This window comes from Parasteatoda tepidariorum, chromosome 3 (assembly GCF_982258835.1).
Source record: "Parasteatoda tepidariorum strain Cologne lab strain chromosome 3, Ptep-v5.0, whole genome shotgun sequence".
In the NCBI taxonomy this organism is placed as follows: Eukaryota; Metazoa; Arthropoda; class Arachnida; order Araneae; family Theridiidae; genus Parasteatoda; species Parasteatoda tepidariorum.
The window spans coordinates 16585131-16613116 of NC_141757.1; the positions used below are offsets into that span (position 1 = coordinate 16585131).

Below are 27986 nucleotides of genomic sequence, written 5' to 3' on the forward strand. Positions count from 1 at the left end.
TATTTTCAATATCAACTAATATATTTAAAAACAATTTTTTTTTTAAATAGATGTCTTTTTTATCAGATGCAGATATTTATTTTTAATGCAGAAATTATAAAAAATTTTAAAAAAAATATTGTGAAAAATAAAAGGTTAATTTTTGAACAAATTTAGTATTTTTTTTAAGAAAAATTATTATTTTTTAATATTGCCATATTTATTCCTATGCAAAAATATTATTTATCAGTATTAAAAGCATATTTATGTTTAAAGGATTAGGTATTGACTTTTGTTGTTCAATGAATTGTGGAGCTTCAAAAATTATAAACCTTTTCCTACTATATTATATTATATTCTTTTAATAAGTTATAGTAAATTGTATGAAAAATATCAAATATTTATTGATACATGTAATTATTATGTGTACAATGGTGACACCTATAGAATTTTTACCTTTTACCAAAGTTCAAGGTTTTGGACACTTTAAGACAGTTTAGGACAGTTTTACCCAGTTTAGGACAGTTTTACCCAGTTTAAGACAGTAAAACCCACGTGTCCTGTCCAAAACCAGTTTAGGACGTCTAAAACCCCAACCCTGTTTTAAAGTGTATTAATATAATTATATGAAGTGTATTTATATCCGCACTTGGCAATTTTCTACATTATTTTAATGAATTAAAATAATTATTGCATCAAGCAAAAGAACATTTTAGTAAGAGTAGTATTATTAAAAATGTTTCTAGAACAATAAGTTGCGTTTGGCATAGAACGTCCAGAGAACGCTTTCAGAACAAAAACTATTTAGATAGGAAAAAAAAAACCTAGGTTTATAAATAATAAAAAAATAAACGTTTATTCTATGCGCTTTAGTTTTATTTTATCACGGCAAACTTTCGACTCTAACGTTCCATCTGCTATACCCTATACCCCACGTTATTTTAACGCCTTTTATAAGGTCTTATTAGAACTATTCATTCCAATAAATCGACCAAAATTTAGGTTGATTCCTGTTCTTAAATCTCAAATTCTATAAGAAAATACTTTCATACAAATGAGTCAGATGACAGCAAAAGCTTCAAAGAAATCATTTACTTTATTTTTTGATGTTAACGCACTTAAAATATTCCTTCGAATTCCTTTTCTTACAATATTAAATATCAAAAGAGAATATAACTTGGTGGTACGGGAATTGACTTGATACATGATTCCTTGGCGTATAATTCCTTATCCGTCCATTTGGTTTGTAAGGAGATATTTCCATTAACCTTCTCATACTTTCATCATTCATTATTTTTCTTAGCTCTCCAGACATAAGTTATTTCAATATTACTGTAACATAGATATCTAGATCAGCTGCGGATCACAGTTTTTTTCAGGTAGGATGATCGAGCTTCTTTTGGCAAAACCTTTGGCGAGCTTCTTTTGGCATTATTAAATATATAAAAAAAATAAAATCAACTTTGCGAAAAGGAACTCTATTTAACAGCATTGTAATAACCGAATAAATTTTTTTGGCAATTTCCAGACAATAATACTTATATTTCTTACGCTGTTATTTGCTTTCATATCTATCAATACCGATTAGATATTCACAATTTAAATTCATATTTTCTTCTTATAACTTAATTTTTCTTATAATTTAAAATTCATATTTTAGCCTTCGTCATTTAAAAAATTTAAAACATGCGTAGTTTTTTTTTTTTTTTTTTAAAATTTTGAATGCTCTAACGAATTATTTTTTTTATTCGGACACTAGACTTGATGTATAAAATATTAATTAGTATTTTTATTTAATTAGAATTACTCATGATACTGGGAGTGGGGAATTGGAAAATTGGACTTATTATTCTAACGGGAAATTGGACTTTATATTTCTTACACTGTTATTTGCTTCCATGTCTATGAAATAGGGGTAACACCGATTAGATATTCACAATTTAAATTCATATTTTTTTCTTATAACTTAATTTTTCTTATAATTTAAAATTCATATTTTAGCCATCGTCATTTAAAAATTTTAAAACATGCGTATTTTTTTTTTTTTTTTTTTTTTTTAAATTTTGCATGCTCTAACGAATTACAGTACTTCTTTTATTCAGACACCAGACATGATGTATAAAATATTTATTTAGTACATATCTTCTTTTTTTTCTTCTCCTTCATAAAAGAGAGAGAGGGGGGGGGGTTAGAAACAACTAACAAAAGTACAGAGAGAGGGAGGAACGAAATGAAATACGAAAGGATTTTTCCCTTGATTGCTAATACCAACTTTCTACATTCGCTTCGACATTCTAATTAAATTCAGAATGCTCGAAAACGCAATAAAGAAAATATTTCAAAAAAATGAACAGTCGAATACAAATGGATGAATATCCATCCTATCGCCCCCGCACTTCAATCCGAAGATTTTTCCGTAAAACAAACGAATGCTTATGCAGACCCTGCAGCCAAGTTCGAAACGAACACCCACATACGTGCAGAGAGCAGAGCATTTCCCAATCCTAAGTTATTAGGAGAGTAGGGGGAAGGGGAGAGAGAGAAGAGAGCATTCTGGGAAGAGGCAGAAGCTTCCTGTCCCAAAATGAGAAATCGATTTTCAGACGGGAGATTAAGAGATGAAGGAGAGGGGGGGATGTTTCATATATATATCTTTTCGAGAGAGCGCATCTCTCTTCCTTTTTAATAAAACCTCAACACTGTCCTTTTGCATCATCCTCATTCGCCTACAACTAGGGCACAGACTGTTTTTTTTACGGACAAATAACCTTTTCAGGCGTTTTATTACATCTCACAATAAACAACATAATTATTTTTTTTTACTAAGTGTATGGTGATTAGCACCATACAGTTTGTAAATTGAGCCTTTCTTTAGGTACATAGGAGCATAAAAAAATTAATTAATTAAAAAAATGGGGAAATGCATATTTTTAACGGATAGCACTGTTCTTTTTTAAAAGAGTTTTAGTTTAAAAGAGATCAGAGTTGTGTCGTCCCTGGAGCTGGGGCTAAAATTTTTCCATGCTCGAGCAATTATCCAGCAATTTATTGTATCTCACCGACATTTAAGAAGCACTACTCGCTAGCCAAGTAGCTGCAGAAAGACTATTTTCAGCATTAAAATACATTTTAATGATTTAAGAATGATTACATAACTTAACAATGAATTGAATTAAATTTATATTTACTGATGAGCTCGAGATTATGTCACTATTTTTTGTTTCTTTTTATAATGAAAATTTCAAATTAAAATCTAAAACTCTAATCGCGCATAAATGTAAATTAAAATCGCCGTTGCCATAGTGAAGCCAGAACTGGAGCTTATTATTTGGGAGCGAAGCTGAAATCGGAATCATCGAAAACTTTTAGCTCCTGGTCCCTGAAAGAGACAGGGAGCAGAAGCTAATTGTTTTTGTTTAAATGCCAAAAACTAAATCGTGTTGTAAATAATACTAGAAATTGTGATATTTTAAAAAATTTTCGTATATAAAAGTTTTCTTTCATTTTAAACTTCCTTTTAGAAGAACTTAAATAACCAAACAATTTCAAGATATTTTTCCGATATCTATACACATAGATTTAAAAAAATTGTATTTTTCAAAAATAAAAGTAAATAAAAATTAATTTTTTTAACTTACATTCCAGATTTTTAACTCAATAACGAATTTTCAGAATACTGAAGTAAAATTACCTTATTTATATCTTGAAATGGGTTATATAGAGTTGGTACATTTCCTTATTTAAGCACTTTTAGATAATTAATTTAATATAGTAGTATTATCATATGGTTCTTGGCGTTTTTATTTTTTGCAGCCTATTTTCAAAGCTTCTAAGAATGTTTCTTCCGAATTAAAAGAAAAGAAAACGAATTTTAAAGACCTTAAAAAATGCTAAATTAACGGTGGAGAACAACAAGCGTTTAAGATTGTCTCCTGAATAGATTAATTTCAAAATACTTAGTAAAGGTTCTAGAAACTTCGGTAGGGCTATGCCCATATTTGTCTTGATCGACCCCTGCAAATTACTCTGAGTTATACCCCACGCAAATCATCATACAAATATATATAAGAGAGGACAGATGCTAATGATGCTATTTAATTTTCACAAAAAAAAGTGGTGACTATACTCAGTCAAGCATTATATTTCGAAACAGGTAAAATGCCAAGTCATTGCCTAATTAGAATAGTTGAGATATAAATTGCATTTTAGAATTCTACAGTCTTTTTTTCTGACAATTCTAAATTAATATCATAAATATTTCTATTAATCTAATGAAATAATATTTTTTGAATCAGCATTTCAAAAAGAAAGCTTAATTTGTAAAAATATATTTGCCTTTGCATCGACTGAGATGATTCATCGATATTATCCAAATCAGTTTTCATCAATTTAATAAAGCAATAATAAAATAAAATTTTAAAAGATCTAAAGTAATTTTAAATTGCCTGTAAAAATCATGTTCAGTTTGATTATAAAACTCAATAAACAAGTTTAAATGTTTTAAATTTTTGAAGGGAAAAAAAAAACATTAAAAGTTTAAATAATTGTCAAATAGCATTTCACATTTCATCAACCTAATAAAACAAATCCTGTATTTATTCTTATCAGCTTATTTTATAAATTTTACTATTATTATAATTATAATTTTATTTAAAAGTATTACGTCGTTAAAGAACCTATTGAGAATTTAAATGAACGAAAGGACGAAAATCAAAATAATTTAATATAAAATTCGAAGCTGGGGAGGATTCCGATTTCATACTATGTCCACTAATCTATAAAATAACCGCTTATTTAAAAACAAATTTTACAGCAGATTTATTAGAATATTATTACGTCTACTTGTACCATAACATCCACCCTAAGCAAACATTAAAGAGTCGTTATACAGAGAGTAGATTTCCTCATAATTAGATCCGGTATAATAATCCCTAATTCAAACAAAACTGATCCCATTCAACTGAAAGGTTGACTCAGACTCGGAAAAGGGAATTCCTGGAATAATAAAGATGAGGATAAATTTTGAGTGTGCTCTTAAGAGAATAAAAGAGGCATTAAAACTTCTCTATCAAAACAAGAATATTGCATTTAATTAAAAAACTAATGAAATACAACAATTAAACAATAAGCATTTCGGCACAGAAAAATCGATAGACTAAAAAGGTGTTTAATATTAAAAAAATAACAAAATAATTAACAATAACTAATTTTCGGAAGTGTAGATATATCCAACATTTAGAAACAAACATTGATAAGGGTATGGCTTTCAACGTAGAGTTGCCAAATTTTAAATTTAAATAGAAACTAACAGAAATTTGGATCCGTTAACGGACCATTCACACATTATTTTATTCTAAAAACAAGTTTTTCACAAAATATTTTATTATAAAAATGGCCCTTCACAGATTATTTAATTTTAAAAAGAATTTGCAAAGAATTTTATCATAAAAACGGCCTTACATAATTTATTTTATCTCAACGGTCTTCACAAAGTATTTTATCATAAAAACGACCTTTCATAAATTGTTTTGTCATAAAAACAGACCTTTTAAATACAGAATATTTTATATTTTAAGAATGGAATCTTCAAAATTCTTCTTTTGGAAAACGGATTCTTCTTGAACTCATAATTTAAAAACTTCTTAAAAGATGTGTCATTTTATTATTAATTTCTTTATTTTAATTCATTATAATTCCATTCATTTTATTTTTCATTTTTTTATATAAAAACAGGACCTTACATAATATAGCACTAAGCAAACCACTATAGTTTAGGGAATTTTTCATAAAATCACATAAGTAGAAGCCAAATTTTACTCAATCACAAAACTATAAAAATTTTACACACTAAAACAAGACTTTTACAAAAAGTCAGGAATAATCCCAACTATTCTACATACTTGCATAAAGAATAAGATTAAGATATAATCGAAATATAGACTATAACTATTGAACATGACAATCATGGAAAGACACATCAGGGGTCTGTTTAGAAGAAATTTGGGTCCGTTAACGGACCCTTCACTAAATATCTTTTCATAAAAACGGACCCTTCGCAAAATAATTTATCTTTTAATTGGACCCTTCACAAATTTTTTTATCTTCATTATTGTTTTGTTAATCGAATAAACCCTTCCCGGGTGTGGAGAGAAAGATGGTTAGAGACAAACTAAGTTTCCCTAAGTTTAAATTCCAAATGTAGTATTCTAAGAAAATATTTCTACTTTTACAAAAATCGTGTGCTCCTACTTATTAATATTAAATCATAATTTCTTTTTTGTAAATAAATAATTGATCAATTTATATTTATTCATAAAATTAATTTATAGAATATTATGTATTACAATTTTTCAAATAAAATATTATAAATTTAAGAATTGTTTAAGTTTACGCAACACATTAAAAGTAATACATATCTAAGTTATTTAAAATATGTTAATTGAAATTATTGAAAATGTGAGTGATTTTGTTTCCATTATTCGTCCGAAATTAATATTCTGTGTTGAGCAGTATAGGCTAAATACCAAATATTTGTATGCTGCATTTCTAATTTAGTAGCCGGAATTGTTGAGCACAATCCGGCTACAACAATTTTACAATTTAAAAACTTCTTGAAAAGGTTTTTAGCAATTTTTGAAATAACAGGACCCTATTTACACAAATTCACAAAAGCAGGACCCAGGTTGAAATAATGTGACTTACGCTTATTTTATATTCACAAATTATGAATAGTTTTTTCACAATTTTACAAAAACGGGACCTTTCGCAAAATGTTTGACAGAATGACTTTTATTATTATGAAACCCATAACCACGTCCTCTGGAATTTCAATGAAAATTTTACTTTCAGTTAAATTGCTTTTATATTTACCATTTCATTATATAAAGTTTTACCAACATTTTTTAGAGTATAAATGGGGGACTTTTGTCTACCAAAGTCAGTCTGCATTAATATTTTATTTCTGAATGTATATTTTCCAAAGATTATGTAAAACATTGCTAAGAAGAAAATTTTCTTTAAAAAAATTAATGAAAAATGATAAAACAAATTTGATTTTTATGATGAACTGAAATTAAAATATAATCCAAATCCGTAGGGGAAAAAGGCATGCTTATTCAGAGAAAATACGTTTTAGCGTCTGATTTCATAACTTAAAATATCGTCTGCATTAATTAATAAGCGTATTTTGAGGTCACCCTTTCGAACCTTTAAGATTGGGTCTCAGAACGTGAAGATACTTTTATTTGATCATAAGTTATTCAAAGTAGTTGGGTTAATTTTTTTTACGGACTGTTCAGATCAAATTAAAGATCAATGTCCTGTTTGCTTATTTACTTATACTTAATACTCTATATAAGATAAAAAAATACAATTACAATGCAATTTAAAAAGATTAAAATAAATAAGTAATCTGAATAAAGATACATAACTATTTATTTTAAATTCTAAGTAATGATAAGCAATTGGGAGTAGTTCAAACATTACGTAAACGTCAAACGAGAGGATTTTACAATTTGTTTGTTTTTGCTGGCAAGGAAGAAGAAGGATAATGAGAAACAAACACTTCCGTAAGGGATTAAAATTCCTTTTTTTTTTTCAAAAAAGTAAGCAACCAAAAACTTTTTTAACAAAATAAGTTGGAAAAGAATTACACTTGGAAAGATTTCAATTCTAAAATAAAATCTGGGGAAAGAAAAAGTTGCAAGGTTACAGGTTTTAACCCTGAAAATGTAATCCTTGTTTTATGCAAAGTAATTGTATGCAAAAGTACTTGTCTTATGCAAACTTTAATTTAAATTTAATACTAAAATTAAAACACTACATCAAAATTCAAAGTTAAGAACAAGTTGGTACAGCAACTTTCTTTTGTAAATATGAGTAGGGAATTGTGAATTGCTTATTATTGCTGACAAGTCAGGGGTCTGTTTAACAGAAATTTGGGTCCGTTAACGGATCCTTCACAAAATATCTTTTCATAAAAACGGACCCTTCACAAAATATTTTAACTTAAAAACGGACCCTTCACAAATTTGTTTACCTTCATTATTGTTTTGTTAATCGAATAAACCCTTCCCAGGCTAGGAAACAAGAAAGATGGATGTAAACGAATTAAGTTTTGTTTTCGGCAGACAATTCTTCCATTATTCGTCCGAAATGAGTATTCTGCGTTCAGCATAGGCTAAATACGAAATATTTGTATGTTGCATCTCTAATTTAGAAGCAGCAATTGTTGTTTATTTTTTAAAATTTAATTTTTTTATTATAATTTTACAGTGCCGAGCATAATCTTGTATCTATTTATAATTTAAATAACTCCTTGAAAAAGGTTTTTGCAATAACCAGACCCTATTTGCACAAATTCATAAAAGCGGACCCTGGTTGAAAGAATGTGAGTAATTTTTTCACAATTTCACGAAAAACGGACCTTTCACAAAATGTCTGGACAGACACTTGCAAGTGTAAAAGTGTCCAAAATTGCCCAAAACATGACTAGATACATTTTTGAACGACCCCTTATTCACTTCCAAGCTTATTTTCCCTATTTTTTTTATCTAATAAAGCGTTTCTCTAATTTTCGATTACAATCCCCCTGGCAATCGTTCCCATCTCAGACGTTTTTCTACAATATTCCCCCTCAGCAACGCAATACAATAACTAAAGTGCACAAGGGATAAAAACAATACTCCGCGTGCACCGCTAATCCTTTTCTATTCCAAGAGATTAGTAAGAACGAAATCCGAAAGGTTAAAGTTACACTCCTCTTTACCCCCAAGGGACAAATGCCCCCAGAGAAATGAACAACACAGCAGCTCTTTTCCACCAGACAAATCACATTTTCCTGTATCTGGCCTGATGATCGCCAAGGCTCAGCAGGGAGAGAAGAAGTCGTTCCGGTCATCGCTGAAAAAGGTTACAAGGCTCTCTAATAAAAGACCGGCAATTTTTCGGTCTTCCGATCAATCATTGGTCAAAGCAGGGAGGATATTAAATGTCTAGGCACAAATGAGGCGGAGAAAAAAGTACACAACCCAAAAAAGAACATTATGTCGTCGACATCTGATGGAATGCGGAAGAAAATAGACTTTATTTATTTATTTTTTTTATGTCGTCTGCACACGATCATCGATTTTTTTTTTCTCTGGTTTTTCGGTTAACGGAGGTAAAAAATCCCATTCAAGGAGGTCAACAGCTACTTATAGAGCTCAGTAGTAAAAAAAGGTAAAATTATGAACGATATCCCGTCGTTAACAGTTAACACCGCACATTAACCAGTAGCTAGAGCTTCAGGTAATGAATATTTGACGTAAATAATAATCGTTTCAGAGAGGTATGATTTTATTCGCCACATCAAGGCTTGTTTTTTTAAGAAATAAAGTTGCAACTTCTAGGTGTTGTGGGCTTGGTAACAGTTAAGGCAGTTTTTCGAAGGCGTTTGCACTGCTGTTTTCATAACTGCTGTGAGTTTTCAACAGTTTATTCGTGACCGTTAGGTGAAGTTTCTGCTATCATCTTCTGTTATCGTCTTCAGTGATAATTTCGAAAATAACGTAAAACGTCAATATGAAGGAAGAAGAAAAAAAAACAGTTTTGTGAATATGAAAAGTGTTCGTGATCTTAACCATTTGCTTACGTCTGGTACAACATGTGATGATACAGCATAGTACAACGTAAGCAAAGGGTTATTATTTAAAAGGTTACTAAAACGCTGCATTACCTGAACTTATAAATATTTGTCAAAATTGATAATTAGTTAATTGATATTGATAATTTCTATCTAGGTGGGGAAAATGCCGCGTAATATGCGATTATTAAAAAAGTTTAGTAACTCATATTGGAAGTATTTGACCACTCTGATTTCCAGATAATTCTTTACGGTAAGATGGTACAAAATAGTTTAGAATAATCGCTTTGCCTTAAGTATAAGGTACGCCTCGCCTAGAATTACCTAATATGTCAACTAGTACAACTACCTAAATTGTTTTCCTAAATTTTTTCGTATTTTGAAATGCAAAATCAAAATTTTTAAAAGTAATTTTACATTTCAAAATACGAAAATTTTACAATTACAATAAAAAAAAATTCGACTGTTTATAAATAAAATATTGACAAAAATATTAACTAAGATTTAAAAAAAAAAAAAAAGAATTAACTTAGAATAAACATATTTTATATTTGTGTGCAATTTTTTCTTTTAAATTCACTTAAAAAGTTATCGAAGATATAGCGAAATATGCACAAAAAAAAAAGCATTTTTTTTCTCTCTTTTTTGCGCACTGACGCCTCGAATTACCTGATTTATCAACTAGTACAATTACCTAAATTGTCAAAAAATCTTCACAAATTGTATTAATAATCAAGTGTATTTTTATCGAGAATATACACGAGTGGGCTTTAGTTCTTAAATTCAGATTGCAATAAATTGTACGCATCGTAGGTGTTTTTTGAAGTACGAATGTTAGTAAAGTACAGAAAAAAATAAACTCATAAAAATCAAGTGTAAAGTACGAAATATCAAATGTTGATTTCTTATCTCTTTTTAAACATTAAATTGCAAACAAATTAAAACAGGAATACTTGCTTAATTACAGTAGCTATCTGTTATTTAGAAATTTTAAAAAAAAAAAAAAATCAGTATTTGGAACTGTATTTTTGGAACAATAAGGCTAACATATTAAAATCATTACAAATTTTGCATACAATTTCTGAAATCTTCGAAAATATCTGATAATTATAAAATTTTTCTATGAAAAGAGTAAAATGCAGGTGCGTGTTTAACTCTTTCAAATGGACATAATAAGAAAGTATTAATCGATGACTAAAGCCTTTCTTCTGAGTACACAAAATGCAGGAAAAAGAGCCTAGCTTGGGAGCATTATTTATCCCCCTGAAGGGGAGAGATAGAGAGAGCTTGTCCACAAATAGAAAGACACAAAAGGGCAGCCAGTCATTCCAGAACACGTGCTGTTTCTTTTCTCAGAAAGAGACCTCCACTGAGCCATATTTCTTTCTTTCCTTTTCACACAAAACCGTGAATGAGGCCAGGGATAAATAATTCCGCCACACATTTAGGTAAAATACACACCACATGCATGCAAATAACATTTGATATTACGTTTCGTTCAGTGTAAAATAGTGAGCTAATTTGAGACATTTATTTTTATTTTAAAAAAAAGTTCAATATAAAGGTGACAGTTTCCACCACACGTACAAAAATGCTGAGGCGTGCTAATTTAAGAAAAATTTAGGGAAATCTTAGGTCTTCAATGTTTTTTTTTTTTTTCTTAAATTTTTTTTTTATGTAACTGTGATAAAGTTTTCTTCAATCAAAATTTTATGTACAAAATGCAGTTTCTTAAATAAGCACAAAAAACTGGTTAAGCTTATTGCATGTAAGTTAGTTCTTTTTTTTTTTTTTTTTTAAATGTAACAGTGAACTAATAAGTTTGCATTTTTACATTTCGTATTATTACATTTCGTTCAGTGTAAATTAGTGAGCTAATTTCAGACATTTATTTTTGCTTTTAAAAAAATAATCAATATAAAGACCATAAGTTCCACCACCCCTACAAAAATGTCGAAAAAAACTTAAAAAGGCGTGTTAATTTAAGAAAAACTTAGGGAAATCTCAGGTCTTCAATGTTTTTTTTTTTTTTTTTTTTAGTGTAACTGTGATAAAGTTTTCTTCAATAAAAATTTTATGCACAAAATGTAGTCTCTTAAATAAGCACAAAAAACTGGTTAAGCTTATTGCATGTAAGATAGGGAAATCATCATCTTTTTTCCTTCTTTTTTAAAAAAAAAAGTTTAATATGAGGGTCATAAAAAGGATTTTCCATCTAATGACCTTTGTATTAGATGTATTCGTTTATTATTATTTTTTTTAAGAATATTACACGTAATTATTGAAACTTTTTTGAATTATTGAAACTTTTTCGAATATAATACTCTTTACTTTATAATAGTTTTAATAAATTTTATTAATTGCTAATGGATACGATAAATTTTACTAATTTCATTTTCATCCAAAAACATCTTGCTAGACAATGCCTAAATAAAAATACTTATTTTTTAAAAATAATAAGAAGTCAAATGTTCAAGATTAAAAACCCCGTTCAATATTCATTAATATCAGTATATCTATCAATTTGGATGGTATGTTAAGTAAGAGCTGTAATTAATGTTAAATTGGACTATGCTCCAACTGGAATCAAGCCAAATTATTCGTACAAAACAAACTTGCGCCCTTACTAAAATTCAAGATAAAAATTATCGCCAATTCCTCTACATAATAAAATAGGAGAAAAAGAAAGGGAAGAATCACTCTGATTAACTTGCGATCTGATGAATAGATTTGCAATAAAAAAAAAAAAAAAAGAAATCTTAATGATTTCAAGGACACAATTTGAACGTGTTAATTTATGAGTGCTAGGGATCGTACACATATTATTTTATCAATTAAGGGGGAAATTGGTTTGAAATCCGATTATTTAAGATGACAGGAAAAAAATGAGCAATGCTTATGTAAGACACCAATATCCCTGTCGTCGAAAAAAATCCCTATAATTTTACATTCTTTCGGAAAAATCAGTTCAATGTTAAAGCATAACGGCGCTTGGATTCATGACAGGGCCCAGATTTGCTGTAAATTTAACAGGGTGCGTAGCCAAATTATTCAACAAAAAATAAGCACCATTTAAACACTCAAAAAATATTTATAAGCACTTTAAAGGAATATTATAATTAAGCATGGTTGGAAAGTTTTTGACAATTGACTTTTTTTTTATCTTGTTTTAACCGTCACGTCAAAAAAAAAAAAAAAAAAACTTGTGGCATTATTTTTGAAAATTATCAAAAATCATGAAATTTTGAATCATGAAAAACGAATGGCGTTATCACACGCTACAGACTGCCAAAGATTGGGGTAGAATTAATTGTGAAAACGTTGGCTTTTTGTAAATTAGGATCAAGATATATAGTTGTCTAGCACACATTTTCAGGTCATGTGCCACCACTGATTAACTTTTATGGACGAAAACCTTTACAGAGAAAAAATTAGTAGACGAATTACAAGTGTCATTAAATTAAGGTTTGATCATGTATAGAATATGTAAAATTTGACACCTAAACGCCATCAAATTCATACATGATTATAAAAGAACGGGACTGAGAAACAAAAATGTTAAAACTAGTTTAAAAATGGTGTTGAATAAGATGATATCTATAATTTTTAAAAGGTCTTTGGCAAAGCGCATCAAAATGTACACATTTTTCGTTTTCGTGCTAATTATAAAAAATTTTAACACAGCATTCCAATTTCGGCTAAAACTTAATATTTTATTTAAAAAAAAAGCATGACTTAGTATAATAATAAAAGAACGCTATTATTTTGAATCGTTTTGAAAAAAGCGTGTTAATAAAAATTAAAAGTTTAACAAACTTAAAAATAAATATACCCTAAGATTAAGCTTAAGTGTTACCTAAAAATTAAAAAAAAAAAAATTATTTTTGATATAAAAGATATATAACAAATATATACTAAAATAAAAAATAGACATATTACAGATATTCTTTTAAAAAAAATTGTGCAATTATCCTTTAAAATCGTAGACATTAGGGAGTGGCACAGAGTGTAGGCAACGTCCCCCCCCCCACACACACACATTAATTTTCTACAACTTGAAGGAAAAAAAATTCTTTTTTTAAACAAAGAAAAGTTAAATTTAATGAAAAGTTCACAATATACAATTTAGCGAAATAATTCTATGATTATCACTCTTATGTGAGTGGTACTATAAAAACCATTTAATGACTTTTCATAATCTAAATTTATTAATTAGAATATAAATCGAACAAATTCATCAAAACAAAATTTAAGTATTATTATCGATTCAAAATTGTAGCGAGTAGTTATTTTGCTTAATTTATGCAGAACATAAATTTTTTTTTATTGAAATACTGCATAAATGTTTTTTTAGAATAGCATGAAACTGAAAAATGTCTATAATTTGGTACTTAAAACTAGCTCTAAAAAACTAGCTGTCACACGAGTGATTTTCAGGAAAAAAAGAGAAATAAATTTTATGCTAAAATTCAATGCTTATGAAGTATGTAAAATTCGATTATTTATAAATTTCATTAGATTTATAATAAAATTAATAAGGAAGTAAGTTGATATTCAGTACTCTTACTAAGTCAGAACAAGAGGGAAAATGGAAAAGGAACGGTGTGTCGCACTGGACTTTCTATAAAATCTCACTTTTCTGCAATTTTGAAGTTTTATATTAATTAAAATATATTTTATCATTTATTGTAAAATTAGTATGCTTCTGCGAAATTTTTGTGTACAGTATAAATAAAAATCATAAAAAATTGGTTTAAAATCAAAATGTTTGTGTTCACTGTTGCAAGCATATTTGACACAAAATACTGAAAACACCAGCCAAAGATACAGATAAGGAAAATGTATCTCCATTTAGAGAATTCTAAACTAAATGCAGGTCGCAACAAAAGATTCTGTAGTGATATTATATATCACAGATCACTTCGCGTTTCCTTTTCTCTTTCATAATAATAAAATAGAATGCAAGATCGTAAAATGTTGAGATTCCTAGAAAAAGTTATTAAAATATTTAAACTCTATGCTCTCGTTAACTTAAAAATGCTAATTATTGCCTTCCGGAGAAACTTTTAAAACAAGCAGCATTGACCAGAAAATCTCGAAGAAAAAGAAATTATTATTTACGAAGTACAAATTTCAATAGAGGAAAATTGATTTCAATTTTAACTGGCACGTTTGATCTTTTAAGTCCATAAGTAGCAAGTCTAAGAATCTGCTTTATCCTCTAGAAACAACCATACACCATAGAGGGTTTTCCGTCCTAGACCTGACAGCACTCAAATCTGGAGGAAAAAAAAATCTCTGTGTTTTCCCTGTACATATTATACACAATATATTAAGAGGAAACAACAATTACTGAGCTCTTGTGTGAGCTATACTGGGCTAACTATATTAATTAGTTTTAATCGCTTTAAAAACAGCTGAACATGCTTAAATAATGCTATAGTAAATGAAATAGTTTAGTACGGCTGAAATACCATGGTTAAATACTCCATAGATAAAGATTCGAGTGGTTAAAATTTTTTAAAAGACAAAATTAAGAAACAAAATTCCCTGTATATTCCCAGTTTGTAAGGAAAAAAAAATCAAAAATTCCCTACATTTTCCAGGCTACCCTGGCTGATAAAAAAATTGCACGTGAGAATAACATTAAAATAATATTAAAAATAAATTGAGAAAATAGAATATCCAAAATAATGGGGGCGTACAAATCAACACAAACGAAAGACAAAAACGAACAGAGATACAGAAAGAAAGAAATAGAATAGAACAGTGTTACTATCTCTCTTTCTCCATATTTAATTTCTTCGGAGCTACTCCTTGCCTTCCCCACCGCCCCTAGACATGCATGAATACATTCCAAATGCAACCATAGCGCATTTAATGAGGCAGAGTACGAAAGCACGTCACGCTCACAGCCAACCAATGGCAGATCGAGAATCCTCAGAGCTAAATATTCTAAAGAGCGAACGAATGCATGAAAAGATGCCAAAAGGGAGAGAGAGCATAAAATAGAATGGAACGAAGAAGGGGACTAGAAAAAAGAGAAATATTCAGCAATGCCAAATCGAATTAGAAAAGCCGGAATTACGCCCACAACGCATGCGCCCCCGGCGGGGAGGGGACTTCTCTGCGCTTTGTTGCTAGGCAACGGAAAAGGGGGGGATTTAGGGGAAACAGTCTGCACCCCTCTTATCTATCTCTTCCATATACCCTAAAAACATTTCCTCAAAATGAGAGTTATCAGGGAGAGAAGGATATACAAGAGAGCCTTGAACACAATAGAAGAAAAATAATGAGTTAACCTAAAACAGAAAATGTTTGAAAATTTGATGGAAAGCAAAATATTCAATTATAAAAGATTTTACAAAAATATTTCTATTCTCATATCAGGCAAAGTTTTCACAATAAATATTACAAAAAAATAAATAAAAATTAATTTAAAATAACAAACGTTTCTCATGGTTGTTAGGATAAGAAACAACAATAAAAATATAAACATATAAAAAAAAAAATTAACTAACATGCAAGAAACCTTAACATATTTAAGACCTAATAAAACACCACACTGGTATTGCGTTTAGCTCATGGACTAAATAACTTATACAGTTACATATGCTTGAATAAAAAAATGTGTTTCTTGTACATAAATTTAAAAAATTAATATTATTACTAATTAACTTAAAACTGGAAAATCATACACTATATACTAATTATAGGAAACCTAGTTATGTAAATAAGATATATTAACACAACGTTTTTACCACTTGATAATAAATAAAAGAAAAAAAATTATACCTAATAATAATTAACAATTATATAAACACAAAATAGGGCTTGTATACTTGATTTATGTTTGCTCCCAAGTAAATAATTTTATAAACTGAACTCAGAAAAATAAAACTCCCAGTAACAAGGTTTGTATTGCAAACACAAAAACAGATTTTTTTAAGATTTATTCAGAAGAACTGCAATTGTATTTTAGGAAAAACTCTTTGCCTGAAATGTTTCCCTGTAAATAAAAGTACCATACAAAACTTGTTCTTTATGAGAGATTAATTTTGAAACGTGTTCAGTTGTTACCTTATCAAAATAAAATGTTTAAAGATTTCTTTAGACAACAGAATTTATGTAACATATGCTTCCAAAATGGTATAACCATAAAAATTCCTTCACAATAAATGCTCTCATATGCATCACTCTTTTAAACAACAATATGAAATTCAGAAAAATAAACTGATTATTGAAAAAAATTTTTTACCTAAATTAATTTTATTACAATCTACTACTTAAGAAAATAAACTACAGATTAAAATTAAGTACAAAAGATAGAAATTAAATTATTTAGAAAATTGAAAGACAATGATGTTAAAAAAAAAAGTAAGACAAATATTTAGTTATACTAATTATAATAATATGTATACTAATTATATTAATAATAGAATATGTTTTACTAATTATATTTTCTAGAAACCAATAATTTAAATATAAATTACTATATTATATTAGAACTTATATTATTACTATATTATATTCAGTGAAAATAAATAAATAAATAAATGGAAGTTTTTAAATATGTGATGTAAATCTTACTAAATAAACTGATTTCTCAGTTTATGACATAGAACCCTTAACTGCCTGCTTAGATTTTAAACAACGCCTGTAAAATATTTATTTAAAAACATATATGTAAATGAATATATTTCTTAAGCCTAATCTAATAACTAAAAAGTTTGCATGACACACAAAAGCTAGTTCAATAACTTCACTGTAAAATAAAAACAAGAATTTTATAAAATAAAAAAATAGAAGAAAAAAAAAAAGAATTTGAATTGTTAAAGAAAATCTAAAGTGGGACTTAATTAAACTTTAAAAATTCAGACTAACTGGATGACACAGTAAATGTCAAGGATGAAACATTTAAATGTCAGACTGCACACACATTTTATTATTTACATTTAACTATCAGTCACAACGCATGTCATTAAATGTCAAAAGTACAATTTTAAAATGTCAGAACCTTTATTCAAAATGAGTAATAGTTATTTTTCTAAATGCAAGTTTGTTTTTCTTTTAGAATTAAATTTGAACAGCTATCTACAAACTGTATTAGAATCTATCAATCACTGTATACTTAACTACAAAATATTAACAACAATTTAATACAGTGTACACAATACACCAATATTGAAATTTGTATAACTGTATAGGGTGGAGGAAGAGACTGTGACAAACTTATAACATAGGAAAACAGAAAGGTTATTGTGTACAAACATTAATTTTAAGAGCTCAAAAGCAAAACTTATTAAACGAGTTTAAGGGCATTAAGTGTGCCTAAAAATGTAAAGAGCATAGCTACCAAATAGTCTTTCCACTTGCACTATACAATGTACAACCTCCCAAATATTCACTACTCATAAAATGATAATAGCACAGGTTGTATGATTTACCCATACATAACCCTTGGTACCCATAGACCTTATAGATTTTACTTATAGATGCTTTTTACTTATAGATTTACAAGAAACACATTAATCTTTGCAACTGCATAAGCTTCTGATCAATAGACTTGTAAACACTGAACTACTAAAACTAATGTGGGTTGACAAAACTTAACAAGCAAAAACAAGTAGTGTAAAGCAAATGGAAACGCTTAAAATGCTGATTGTACTTTTAGTTAAGTTAGGGTAAATAATATTTAAAATGCTAAGTAAAGACTCAAAGAAAATAAATATTAATTCTTAAATTGCTATTCTTTCACATAAAACAAAAAATAAATAAAAATAATAATTAAAATGTGTAAAGCAGGATTGGCATAACTTAATTCACATCAAGATTATGCTATTCAAATCACTTAATTTTTGTAAAAAATCATTGATTGATCATCAACTATGACTTTATTTAAGAAAATAATTGATTTAAGCCAAATGATTTTTTTAAATAAAATTTTTTTAAATAAGTCAAAAATAGTTTTACACATAATTATTTATAAGTACATTCTTCTTGGCGCAATTTTTTTAAAGTCAGATTTCACTGATAACGAAGGTTTTATTCAAAACAATAATTTAAAGAAAATGTACAAGTACGAAAATTTTTTTTTAAATAGACTAAAAAATAAATTAGAAACTAAAAGTAGATAAGGGCGGCTTGAAATTATTAAATATATTTTCCTATTAGCTGTGTGTAAAATAATTTTCTGATAATAAACATATTTCAACTATACTCTTTTAGTTTTTCGTTTATTTCGTTATAAAAACTTACTAAATATGTAATTATCGTATATCCATAATAAAAACAACTTGCTCTACCTAGAGAAACTTAAAATATTTTTTTAATTTACCCTTTATTGGATATTTAACTAGCATATTGCCTACGCCTTAAAAATTTTAGGATGTTGAGTGTGGAAAATAACTATTTTTTCAGTGATTAGTTAGTAATAGTTAAATATTAATTTTTGAAATATTTTAGATTGAAATATAAGTTAATTTAGCATTATTATGACTTTTAATAATAAGTATTATTAATGCATTTTCAGGGAGTTTGGAAGGCAAATATAAAAAATTGAAAAAATATGGTTTAAATATAATTGGATTTAAATTTAAAAAAAATAAATTGAAAAAAAAATCATGATTTTTGCCAACTTTGGTAAATTTTTGTAATGCTAAATGCAATGGTTTATATAAAACAACAAATGACTACTTTTAAATATTATTTGATAAAGTAATCTAACACTAACTAATGATGCACTACAGAAACTCTAGCAGCATTAACTAGTCAACAATTAATAGTAATTTTTCTTAAAACATTTTCAGAGATAAACAAAATTCTCCAGAAAAAAATATCATCCTAGATCAGAGAAATAAAAAAGGATATTACGGGTAAGCATAAGAAATTATTTAATTCACAATAAGATATTGCAAATAGAACCAGATACCAGACAAACCAATTTTTTATATCCCAATAATGATTTCCAGTAATTTTAAGCAATTATTTTGGAGCGATAAAATTTTTTTTTTTGGAAAGTAAGAAAATAGATAGTAAGAAAATAGATAGCAAGTAAATAGTAGTAGGTTTTTTTTTATATATGTAATGCTCTGCAGTAATTATTTATTTAGACCAGGTCACTAAAAATAATTATCAGCAAATCGGTCAAGTAAGAATAAAGGATGAAGAACATCTGCTAATAAAATTATTAACACAATTTAGTTTTTATCACAAAAACCATAATATGATAATTATCAACAGGCCTACCCAATAGTTTTCACTATATCGATCAGTAATTATTAGGAAAAACGTAAATCCTATCAAATAACATCTTAATTATAATTATCTAATAATTAGTTAAAATTTAATTTGACGTAATATAGATAAGTTTTTATTTTTAAAAAAAATAGATAACCGAACTTAAAGCTCTAATTTTAAAATTCATGCCTGAGTCCGCCAAGTGGTGCAAAAGCGCCAACCTAGCGTCCATGCAATGGTTTGGAAAACCCCCAGAAAATAGGAACCCGACCTATTAATTGTACAATATTTTATGGATCTCAACAGCAATTTGCAAGATTTCTTAAATTAAGTAAGCATTTTTTTTCCCCGTAATGTTTTTTAGATATCAGAGTAAAATTACTAACAATTTTCGGCGATTTTGTCCTAAATAAGCGATAACGCCACCTTAGATTAAATAAAGATAATATAATCGCAAATTTTAGTATTAAAAAAAATTATAATAATAAAGAGCAAATTAGAATATAGTTTCTTATATAACTATAAGAATTAAAAGAGATTATATTACTATAAGATTTAAACTTTCGGATTTATAAAATGTATGAAATAAATAAATATATCTTACCTAATGTAACAAGGTATCCAAAAAATCTTCGATAATTTTAGTAATCCGGGATATTAATCCAAGTTATATGCACAAATTACACTACACACAATCAAACGTGCGTGGAATAATCTACACGGTAATCCATGATCAATAAATTCACACAACGATATTGTAAATAAGCTCATAAAAACGTAATCCAAAGTAATAATAACGATATTTCACAATTCACAAGAAGTAATCCATTAAGCACAGGTTTTCACAAATATCCATGAATTAGGTAATCACCACACTCACTCCTGTTAATTAAAAATAATTACAATTAGCAATAATAATGCACACTGTAAACAAAATAACTGTGAATAACAAATATTCTATGCAACACGAAATCTGTAAATATTAATTTATAATTCGTTGCACACTGTAAACAAACTAAATATAAATAAAAAGCAACAATTCGTGTAATTTAACAAATACAAAATATATGCGATTCATATATTGAAAAAAATGGTATAATTATTTAATGTACTTTTCGAATGCGAAAATAAATAAAGCTGAATAAGCTATGTTTGAGTAGTATTTTGCTGAGTAGTATTAGATGTAAAAATCATCAAAATAAAATAAGTGAGCATAACAATATATTATTGCTTATAATTGTATAAGCTCAATCACACAATAAGCAAAAAAATAAAATTTTTCCCCTTATACATATTATTATTAAAATTATACTATTAAAAATATGATTAATTATATTGCGATATAAATTTTCCTAATAACAAAATTTAGCAAAAATAATAGTAATTGGTACAACCATCCAATCAGAAACATAATCTGAATATTTTTCCTCTATGCCATCAAGTGCATACATCATAGATATTCATAATTACATATGTAAACAAATAAGCATACGCTTACTTTTGTATAGAATATGGCCGATCTTCGCAAACTCCATTTTTGTAAGTGAAGCAGCTGTATGTTGATCAGTCAACAATCAGCCATAGCAACTAACAGCACAAGCAGTCGTCCGAAATCGACTTTCCGGAGAAATCCGAATCGTACGGCACCGTGGACGGGAAAAAGACCGACAAAATAATCCACATTTGTGAGCTGAATACCATGTCCTGAACCTGACGTCGCTACAGACTCACTGAGGATTCAATGTGGTTGGCTAGAAAATGCGCTCGATTGAATAGGCTCCGCCCACACCCAGCGGCAAAGCACGACTTGCAAAGCGCATGTGCCAATGATCCGCCTTTTTCTACCCTCCCTTTCCCCCATTTCTCTTGTGACGTATAGGGACAATGAGCCGCCAATGGCAGCTTTCACAGCCTCAATAACATTAAGAATTAGACATTAAGGGGGTAGTAACAAATTGAATATTTTTCATTAGCGACTATATTTTTATCATCCCTAACACCAAACTTGTTTATTCTTATACAAGTATGTGTGATGAACTTGCACGTAACCATATTTCATAAACGCAAAGCAACACATTTAAAAAAAAAATGTTAGATTGCAGGGTCTTTTTATTAAACGGAGACACCAGAATATTTCTCTGAACTTTAGAAAATATTATTTAGATTTTTATGAATTTAATTATTATTTAATGTAACACGAATACCAGACTTTCAAATTTGAAAACTGATTGGATTCAACAAACAAACAAAAAATTATAAAAAATATTATGAGAACAGGTTAGGTTAGTTAATATCCATTTTTAAATGTTTGAAAAAAAAAAAAAAAAAAAGGAATATTTTTACAATAATACCACCATTTTAACATGTCTCACGCTATATTCCTTAATAAAGTCAGGAGACTCATTTTTAGTTGCAGAAATATTTGCAAAATTTTATTGTCTCCAACTCCTCTGTGTAAAATAAAAATGGACAGTTTTAATTATAAATATTACTAGAACTTGTACAACAAAGTATACTAAAAACATGTATGCAGCGTTACTAACCGACAAACGTCGGAAATAAAATTATCAATAGGTATGGGCCAATAATTTTTAACTACTATTTAACTTGAAATTGCGAAAATTAAATGATCAAGCAAGCATCAGTAAATTATTTCATCAATATTCAGATTATTGAGAATCTGCTGTAAAACTGATAGACTAACATCAAAAAATAAATAAATAAAAATTATAAGAACTGCGAGCTGGAAATTGTACGCTATTCTGAAATTTTAAGCTAGTCTCAGAGTTAGGTTTTATTTCAAAGTTTGGTTCATAGCAGAACATAAAAATCAAAAAACAAGAAATTTTAACAGTTTTTGATCATCTAATTCTTAGAATTGAGGGTTAAAAATGAATTCCATTGCATTATCCTGCAAAAATAATATTTGGACGTTTTGGGGGAATTAACTTTTATATATATTTAAGAGATACTAAAATTACGTATAAATTTTCTACCCAACATCCTCATTATTTATCGATAAATTAAGAGCTCTGTAGTACATTTAAGTGCATCTTTTATAGGCGAAAAATTTATTTCGATAATAAATAAAATTTTATTTTCATTAAAATTTGTTTTGATTTGTATATAATTAAAGCACAACATTGACAAGTATTTCCAATTTTTTTTATATAGATAACAAAAGAATACATAACATAGTATCATCCACCAATAATACGTTATGCATCACGTTTGAGATCTAAAATTTTACTCATACTATTACAAAGAGCGTATTTAATTTTCTAATATTTAATAATTTATTAACACAATGTTTAAGACCAAACAGAACATCCACACTATTGCAAACAGTGTGTTGATGTTTAATAATGTGTTATAAAAAATAATTAGGATAAAAAATATTTTTACATTGCTCACACTATTAAAAAGAGCGTATTTAATTTTCTGATATCTAATAATTTATTAATACAATGTTTGAGACCAAACATAACATCCACACTATTGCAAGCAGTGTATTAATGTTTAATAATGCGCTACAAAAAATAATTAGGATAAAAAAAATATTTCTCATACTATTGCAAAGAGAGTATTTTACTTATTTAATAATTTATTAATGCAGTCTTTGAGGCCAAACATACTATTACTATTAAAAAAAAAAAAAAAAATTACACTCTGATACGTGCACATTTTTCAGACGCTATTTACAGATATATCTATAGATAAAAGAAGAGAACGCAATATACGGCCCCCCAGTGGAGACCCAGCAGTAACAGCTGCTTGTGATGTTTTCAGAGCGGTGGCTGCAGGAAGAGGCTAGGGGAAGAGAGAGGAGAGTAGGGGAATTGTGCTGGGAAGTGGGAAAAATAGAACGAATGTAGCAATCAGAACGTAGGGTTTCGGAAAGAACGAAAGCAGCAGAAAAGGATGAGAGGCTGAAAATTGGAAATCCTCCTCCAACACACGGACAACGGCAGCACGTGTTATTCCCTTCAACCTGCTCCTGTGACGTCATGAGCTGGAATGCACGCAGCAACGGACCGCTTCCATTGCTTGCGCTGGGGGTAGTAGGGAAGTTTATTTATGTTATTTTTTTCCCCTCCCTTCCCGTTGCATGCTTTTTCCTTCTTTCTATCAAGGGCATCAATCTTGTTGTTGGCTGGGCGATTCCATTTTGTGTACAAGTGGCGGAAGAGCTGTGTTGTCGGGAGGGGAGGTAAGGAGGCTGCCTGCATGTGTGGAGGAATAGATACTCCTTTTAGAATTTAGTGCCTCTCCCTTCCTCTCCTCTTCGGTTCTTTTTCCATCGACCGCTACCTTCTCTGCTTTGAATTGAAAGAAAAAAAAGTTTCTCGGTCTAGTTTTCAGAGAAAGAGTTTTAATACTTCAAAGGAATTTATTTCCTGCAGAAGACGGATTATTTTGCGTGTTTTGTCAGAGTTGGGATATTTGTTTTTTGTTAATTTGGAACGGTAAATAAAAAGATTTATTGTTTTTAAAATAAATACATTTGTTGCATCGACATATATTGTGTGATTTACTAGATAATTCAGTTTTATAATTCATTAAGAGTGGGATATTTAAATTTTATTAACTTGTTACAAATAGTTCTATACAAAGAAAAACAAATTGTTGTATAGACATATATTGTGTAATATACCATATAATTCATTAGGAGTGGAATATTTAGATTTTATTAACTTGTTCCAACTAGTTGTATGCAAAGGAAAAAAAAAATCTTATTTTTAGAGGAGATCTGTATTTTGTTGCGTATGCAGTTATGTAATTTAGAACATAATTCAGTTTAATAATTTTCTTGACGTTTAGATAATTGAACGATAAATTATATTAATCGAAGAAATTAGTTGCACACATTGTTAGCATATACATATATAATACATGTACAGTATGCATATATATATATTAACGTGAAATTAATTATTTTACCCAAGATGAAATCGTTAAAGTCGAATTTACCCTCAGATACAACTTTTTCATTACATTTCATAATCAATGATAAATATTTTTATAGTAAATAAAATTATATAAGCTGATTTTATATGTAATTGATTCTAAATGAGCATATTTAATTATAAAATGAGCTATTCTATTAAGGCATGTTTTAAAAATATCATCGAAAAGGTTTATATCATAAAAATTGAAAAATAAGAGCGGAAAAATAGTTTGAATGCATTCAAGAGGTTCATTTCGACCGTTTTTATATTAAAATTAGTCGACGTCCAGACATTTCATCCCGTGACATTTTTTTTTCATTTGATCATATGAGATGAGAAAAAAAAAACGCATCTAAAATTTTTGGTAGAAAAAAAAACGGGTGCGTGTCTTTGTTGCAAGATCACAAATGACGGATTGCCAAATTCTCTTCAATAACTCTGCAAAAATGTTTTGCTCAACGCATTTTGAGAAAATAATTATTTAGAGCATAAGTTACTAATTAGAAATTTTCTGACGATGGTTCAATCTTACAGACCAAAATTTCATTCCATTGTAATTATTTGTGATAAAACAGAGTAAGCAATTTACTGTAAACGATAGCATCGTTCAATGCAGTATTTGCACTTACAGCAGTATCATTAATCATGCAGAATAAACTTGATGCAGCTGTTTATGCAATCACTAACAGAGTAGACAGCACTCTGTGCCAAATTATTTTTAAACACATCACAAAAATAACAATAATAAAAAATATCCACATCGAAAAAAAAACAAAACTTATTCTTATTGGTGAGTAATTTTTAGTCTTACTAATAGTTGGCATGCACAGCATCCGAAAGAATGTCTCATGCGCTTATAATCATATTTATTTAATTTTCCTTAAATATAAAACAAAATAGCAGATCAGAACGGTACATATCTTGTGCCTTACACCACATGGTATAGTTATTCATTTTTATATTTTCCAATAAATTATATTAATACAATTCATCAAGGTTATTAAATACATAAAAGCAGTCCATTGTTAGACTTTTGAAAAATATTTTTGTGTTTGCGTAGTTTCCTGCTAAAAGAATTATTTAGTATCCAAATAAGTTTTCATAAATACAATACATTTTCATCAATACAATTAAAATTTATAAAAACTATCAAACGGTACAGCAGGTCTCTATGGAATCTAAATTACAGTTTAAATTGCCTATTCAAAGTTGCGAACTTAATAGTTTGATTGTTTTTAGCCATATTACGAGAAAAAAATGAACTATGAAGCTCTATTAACATTGTCAGACGATTTCCCGCTCTAAGAAACCTTGACCATATATCTCACACAATTTTAATTATTTATGTTTTTAAAGGTTATGAACTTTGAAAAAATTTATATAATATATAATTAAAAATTATAATCTTACATCTTGATCGAATATTTAAACAAAAAATATAATATAAAACCCAAGATGTCGGCATTATAGGGCTCTCGGCAGTTGTCGTAACAGTATTAAAAATATTTTAGGCATAGTTAAATACATGGCGTACTAATATTTGAGCAAATACATGGCATACGCAGGTTGAATATATCAAATTAGCTGCAATCAAAATATGCAACAAACCCTTATCATATTAATACTTCTTCAGGACCGAAAGAGCTTTCCCACATATTCCTAGAGTATACTTCCGCTAGATCACAGTGTAGATCAGGGATGGCGAACCAATGGCACGCGTGCCATTTATGCAAAATAATAAACGCGTGCCAAAATAATAAACAATTATTAATAAAAAATTAACAATTAATGCTAAAAGAACAATTAATAACCATAAAAAACAAGCTAACAATAAATAACTAGCAAAAAAATCAACAGTCCTGCTTAAACTAATATCTTACAACCTAATATAAGTTATTTGTCATTTAATCTGCAATAACAGAAGTCCCACTGATGCTACTTTAAGTTGAGTATTTAGTATTATTATTTTCCCAATAACCATGAAATCAAAATTATTTGACGGCACGTCTGTGATTTCATTAAACAATTTTTTAGAAAAAATGGCACGTTGGTGAATAAAGGTTCGCCACCCCTGATGTAGATGGTTGAAGAAAATTCACTCTATATTACGGTTCAAAGTACTAATATTGAGGTTTAACGGTGAACCGATTTTTTTTAAGAGTGTATGATAAGCACGGTTCAATTTATTACCTTATTAAGGTTGCAGCAAACTCGGTCAATAATATGGCTCTAGGCACAGATATTAAGGCTGCAGAAATCCGGTCCATATTATGGTTTTAGGCACTAATGTTGAGGATTCACGTCAAACCGATTTTTTAGAGTTCATGAAAAACACGGATCAATTTATTATTTTATTAAGGTTGCTCCATATGTTGGCACTGATATTACGGTTTAACTGATTTTGAAAGTGCATGAAAATTTTTTAATGGAAATAGTATGAATAAAAAACAAAGGTGAAATCAAACAACAACAACAAAAGTTTTGTACTGTACTTTTTTTACTTAAATTTTTCAGAGGATGTGGCAAAGTTTAAAACATGATGCCTAACTTTCAGTTGAAGCCAAACGCGGAGGAAATATTTCGGAAGTACCGAAAAATAGGAGAAGAGGTGGTGTTACGAAAATTGCTGAAATGCTTGCAACTGCACCATTTGTAATAATGTATTTTATTCTTTACTCTTAGGGTTATTTCGCTTGTCACAGGACTGAACCAATGACATGAAAGGTGAGGAACATATATCAAGTGAGAACCAGTTTGCTTGGTACATTGTAGAAAACCAATTGAAGAGAGGCTTTGCCTGTCTCATTACAGTCATCCCCCCTGCAACCCTCGAGGGGGGGGGGACGGATAAGTGAAGAGATGAAATAAATTCCTGCTTCTCACCTTATCTTCCTTTATTTTGTACTGGGATTTTTTCCCCTTTTATAGAAAGAATAGGCTATGCGTTTTGTCTGTACTTATTTGTGTGAAAGATAGCTTAAGGATTCAAAGAAATGAGTTGAAAATTTGAATTAGTATGTAAATAATTGGGCTGTTGATTTCTTCCAACATTTCTTCATTAAAAAAAAAAAAAAATTATACTTATATAGGATTAGGAAAACTTTTATAGAATCAGACAGATATTTTACAGGAAAACTTATATAGAATCAGACAAATCTAATTCCAGACGAAAATCTGAACTCTTTCTTTTTTCAACT

General features: G+C 28.6%; 1 protein-coding gene and 1 long non-coding RNA gene across 4 annotated transcripts in view; one reads left to right on the forward strand and one right to left on the reverse strand.

The window, feature by feature from the left end:
- LOC107444248 (uncharacterized) overlaps nucleotides 1-27986 on the reverse strand; it is a 207531-nt gene that overhangs the window by 41083 nt on the left and 138462 nt on the right. For 2 of the 3 annotated variants that reach the window (XM_071186721.2, XM_043049802.3), the window contains one exon: nucleotides 20445-20722. The gene's annotated coding sequence lies outside the window, so the exon portion shown is untranslated. Of the gene's footprint in view, nucleotides 1-20444; nucleotides 20723-21338; nucleotides 21590-27986 lie in introns of those variants that run through there. The other variant, XM_043049801.3, reaches the window with a different exon arrangement.
- Nucleotides 20062-27676, forward strand: LOC122270837 (uncharacterized). Its single transcript, XR_006226016.3, has 2 exons — nucleotides 20062-20171; nucleotides 27472-27676. It is a non-coding gene; the product is annotated as an uncharacterized LOC122270837 (long non-coding RNA).